This window comes from Arachis ipaensis, chromosome B7 (genome assembly GCF_059453495.1).
Source record: "Arachis ipaensis isolate K30076 ecotype BB chromosome B7, ASM5945349v1, whole genome shotgun sequence".
NCBI classification, from domain to species: domain Eukaryota; kingdom Viridiplantae; phylum Streptophyta; class Magnoliopsida; order Fabales; family Fabaceae; genus Arachis; species Arachis ipaensis.
In genome coordinates, this window is record NC_142442.1 from 74,478,611 (window position 1) to 74,484,031 (window position 5,421).

Below are 5,421 nucleotides of genomic sequence, written 5' to 3' on the forward strand. Positions count from 1 at the left end.
TGTATCCCGAATATGCGTCCATAAACGAGAGGTATTTGTATCCGGAGGAGGCATCTACCAGGGCGTCGATACTTGGGAGTGGATAAGGATCTTTTGGGCAAGCTTTGTTGAGATCAGTGTAGTCGGTGCATATTCACCACTTCCCATTTGATTTTTTCACTAAGACGACGTTAGCTAGCCATAATGGATACTTGACTTTTCTTATGAATCCTGCTTCTAGTAGAGCTTGTACCTGTTCTTCCACAGCTTGGGATCGTTCTGGCCCGAGCTTTCTTCGCCTTTGTTGTATTGGCCGAGATCCTGGGTAGACCGCCAACTTGTGGCACATTAATTTGGGGTCTATGCCCGGCATGTCTGCAGCTTTGCATGCAAAGAGGTCGATATTATCTCGTAAGAACTGTACGATTGATTCTTTATGTCTCCGTTTAAGTTTGTACCAATATTGGTTGTTTTGTCCGGGATATCTCTAATCTGGACTTTCTTTATTTCACCTTCAAGTTGTAGGCGGAGTTCTTCCCGCCTCTGATCTCCACCAAGTTCGATTGTGTAGAATTTTTTTCCTCTGCCTCTGAGGTTTAGACTTTCGTTATAACAGCGGCGCGCCATCTTCTGATCTACTTTTATTGTAGCTATCCCTTCTGTAATTGGAAATTTCATGCACAGATGTGGAGTCGAGACTATTGCGCCGATCTGATTCAATGTTGTCCGACCTATTAGGGTATTGTAGGCTGAGCTCACGTCGACCACGATGTAGTCAATCTTGAGTGTTTTTTATTGGTTCCCTTTCCCAAAGGTTGTGTGTAGTGATATGTATCCAAATGGTTGAACTCGGGTGTCTCCCAATCCGAATACACTATTCGGATACGCTCTAAGTTCTCTTTCTTCCAGGCCGAGCTTGTTGAAGGCAGTTTTGAACAAGATATCAGCGGAGCTCCCTTGGTCTATCAGGGTGCAGTGGAGATTTGCGTTCGCTAGTATAATTGTGATGACCATGGGATCGTCGTGTCCTAAGATGATACCGGATGCGTCTTCTTTGGTGAAAGTAATTGTAGGGGTGTCGGGTGTTTCTTGTTTCCCCTCGACATGATATACTTCATATGGACGTGTCTTTCTGGTGTACGAGGTGATCGCTCTGTTTGTCCGACATCTTCGTCCCTTCTTCTTTTTCTTTGCTCATCGTCCCGGGTGGCCAGATACCGATCTAGTTTTCCCTCTCTTACTAGTTTTTCTATGATATTTTTTAAGTCAAAACATTCATTGGTAGAATGCCCACATATTCGATGGTATTCACAATATTCGGTCCGATTTCCTCCTCCTTTTTTGCCTTTGAGAGGTGTCGAGCTGGGAGTATTTTTTCAGTGTGGCAGACTTCTCTGTAGACGTCCACAAAGGACACCTGAAGAGGGGTGTAATTGTGGTATTTTTTTTATTTTTTTCCCATGTCGATCTTCCTTCTCTTTGGACTCTTTATCCTTGTCCCGGGAGGGATAGGTGAATCCAGCTTTTGAGGTCTCTCCTAGTCGAGAATTTTCCTCCATGTTGATGTATTTCTCCACTCGTTCTTGCACTTCGTTCAGAGATGTGGGGTAATTTTTTGATATATATTGGCTAAAAGGTCCCTCTAGCAGGCCATTGATAAGGCCCATGATGGCGGCCTCTGTTGGTAGGCTTTGTATGTCTAGGCATGTTTTGTTGAATCTTTCCATGTAGTTGCGAAGACTTTCCCGGTCTCCTTGCTTGATTCCTAGTAGACTTGGGGCGTGCTTAGCCTTATATTTTTGGATGGAGAATCTAGCCAGAAACTTCTTGGCTAAGTCGTCGAAGCTTGACATGGACCTAGGTGGTAGATTGTCGAACCATCTAATTGCTATCTTTGTTAGAGTAGTTGGGAAGGCTTTGCAGCGAACTGCATTTGAGGCGTCGGTGAGGTACATTCTACTTCTTAAATTACTGAGATGATGACCGGGGTCTGTAGTGCCATCGTACAAAGTCATGTCCGAAAGCTTAAAGTCTTTCGGGATTTTTGTCTTCATAATCTCCTTGGTAAATGGATCTTGGTCCTTGCGGGAGCTATCCTCATGGGAGGATCGATTAGCATTGGCCTTGAGATCGGCTTCTATTTTTAGGAGTTTGTCCTCCAATTCCCGGCGTCGTCTTATTTCCCTTTGTAAGTTTTTCTCAGCTTCTCGTTGATGTAGGGCTTCTTGTTCAAGTTGTTTTAAACGTTCTTGAAGTCCCTCCATTGCTCCGGCATTTGGAGAATTCTTCTCATTATTAAGTTGAGGAGTATCCTTTAGCGCAGTGTCCACATTTTTGTGCGGTGTTCTAGCCTCTAGATCTGAATCATGGTTGTTGTCCTGTTCATCCGCCATGGTGATGGGATGACTTTCGGGTCCCCGACAACGGCGCCAATGTTCCGGGGGTTACCTGAAACTGTAGGTCAATCTCGGACGAGATATTCCGTACTGGTCGGAGATGGCGTGTCCGGCTAGTGGGTGGCGGCCGGAGCTGTTGTGTCCGACTTGTTGGACTGGCTGTGCTGCTGATCCTTGGTCACTAGAGGGTGGTGGTACCTACAATGGACTCCGATACTTAAGTTAGCAAGGGTATTAAGCAGGTTTTTAGTAGAATTAAATTATGAGTTATAACTTGGTGCTCCAGTGTATTTATAGAGGTGTGATAGTGACCTTTTTAGATAAGATAAGTTAGTTATCTTATCTTATCTTATCTTATCTCTGGGTGAGGTCAGCTTATCTTCAAGGGAACCGCCCTTATCTCTATAGGCTTGGGTTGCCTTTGGATTTGGGTCATATTCCTCGAGTTGGGCCCTTTTTTGGGATTTCATGTCGACTTGGCCGAGCTCTTTGAGAAGAGGTCGGTTTGTCCTGACCTAAAGAGGTCGGTCGTCTTGTTGGTTGAACATCCCGGGTCGGACAGCTCGACCTAGAGTATGAATAGTAGGTGATTAGGACTTTTGGATTGAGATTAGTTACTCTTATTAGACTTTCTCTGAGTATGAGGATAATATGATACCTTCCTCCATCATCGGGGATAACGTAATAAGATAAATTCTTGTTAAGTATTGTTATGATTGATGACTAGGATAGAAAGCCTATGATCTCAAATCTTGCCATGAATGTCTCACTTTATTAATTGCTTTCTTTAATTGCTCTCTTAACTCTTCTTGTCATTTATTTTATTGCCCCTTCTATCAACCAAACCCCATTTGTTCCTCATAGCCAATAATTGAGCACTTCATTGCAATTCCTTGTGAGACGACCTGGAGTCTAAATACTTCGGTTAATTTTAATTGGGGTTTGTACTTGTGACAACCAATTTTTTATTGGGAGGATTATTTGTTGGTGTAGAACTATACTTGCAATGAGAATTCATTCATTTGAGGAAATTCTATACCATCGAGCAAATTCTCTTTATCACAGGGTCCTGTGTGTATGCACACTTCGCTGAATTGACTCATGTGCGTACGCACAGGTGCTTGTGCGCACGCACACATGAAAATTTCTTCTTGTGCATATGCACACTTTTCTATGTGTGCTTTTCCTTGTTTTCTTCATGTTTTTTCCCTTGTACATGCTTCCTTCCACCTTTGCCTAGCCAATCTTGCCAAAATGACCCAAAATCACTCACAAAACATATCGCGGCATCGAATGGAATGAAAAGTGGAATTAAAATTGCTAATTTAAGCACAAAATCACATGTTTTCACATTTAGGATCAAATTAGGGATCAAACACAAAAGTATGCTATTTTGGTGTTTAAGTGTAGGTTTATGTGATGAAATCCATTCAAATTAAGTTAAAATATATCAGAAAATATGAACTCATCAATTCCTCCACACTTGAACAATAGCATGTTCTCATGCTAAACCAAACAAGGATAATAATCAAAGGGGTAACTGATGAGCGGATAATTTATACGCTTTTTGGCATTGTTTTTAGTATGTTTTTAGTAGAATCTGGTTACTTTTAGGGATGTTTTTAATAGATTTTGTGTTAAATTCACATTTCTGGACTTTACTATGAGTTTGTGTATTTTTCTGTGATTTCAGGTATTTTCTGGCTGAAATTGAGGGACTTGAGCAGAAATCAGATTCAGAGGTTGAAAAAGGACTGCTGATGCTGTTGGATTCTGACCTCCCTGCACTCAAAGTGGATTTTCTGGAGCTACAGAACTCGAAATGGCGCGCTTCCAATTGCGTTGGAAAGTAGACATCCAGGGCTTTCCGGCAATATATAATAGTCCATACTTTGGCCAAGAATTGACGACGTAAACTGGCGTTCAACGCCAGCCTTCTGCCCAAATCTGGCGTCTAACGCCAGAAAAGGATCCAAAACCAGAGTTGAACGACCAAACTGGCACAGAAACTGGCGTTCAACTCCACAAATGGCCTCTGCACGTGTAACACTCAAGTCCAAGCCCAAGCACACACCAAGTGGGCCCCGGAAGTGGATTTGTACATCAATTACTTACTCATGTAAACCCTAGTAGCTAGTTTATTATAAATAGGACCTCTTACTATTGTATTAGGCATCTTTGGATGCCTGGTTCTTAGATCATAGGGGGCTGGCCATCTCGGCCATGCCTGGACCTTCACTTATGTATTTTTAAACGGTAGAGTTTCTACACTCCATAGATTAAGGTGTGGAGCTCTGCTGTTCCTCAAAGATTAATGCAAAGTACTACTGTTTTCCATTCAATTCATCTTATTTCGCTTCTAAGATATCCATTCGCACCCAAGAACGTGATGAAGGTGATGATTATGTGACGCTCATCATCCTTCTCCCTTATGAACGCGTGCCTGACGAACACTTTTGTTCTACATGAATTAAGCTAGAATGAATATCTCTTAGATCTCCTAATCAGAATCTTCGTGGCGTACGCTAGAATGATGGCGGCATTCAAGAGAATCCGGAAAGTCTAAACCTTGTCTGTGGTATTCCGAGTAGGATTCAATGATTGAATGACTGTGACGAGCTTCAAACTCGCGATTGTTGGGTGTTAGTGACAGACGCAAAAGGAGGGTGAATCCTATTCCAGCATGATCGAGAACCGACAGATGAATAGCCGTGCCGTGACAGGGTGCGTGAGCATATTATTCACTGAGAGGAGGGGATGTAGCCACTGACAACGGTGATGCCCTTGCATAAAGCCAGCCATGGAAAGGAGTAAGACTGATTGGATGAAGATAGCAGGAAAGCAGAGGTTCAGAGGAACGAAAAGCATCTCCACTCGCTTATCTGAAATTCCTACCAATGAATCTACATAAGTATTCTATCCCCTTTTTTTGTTTATTTTAATCTAATCAAGTATCATGTTTAATCCGCCTGACTGAGATTTACAAGGTGACCATAGCTTGCTTCATACCAACAATCTCTGTGGATTCGACCCTTACTCACGTAAG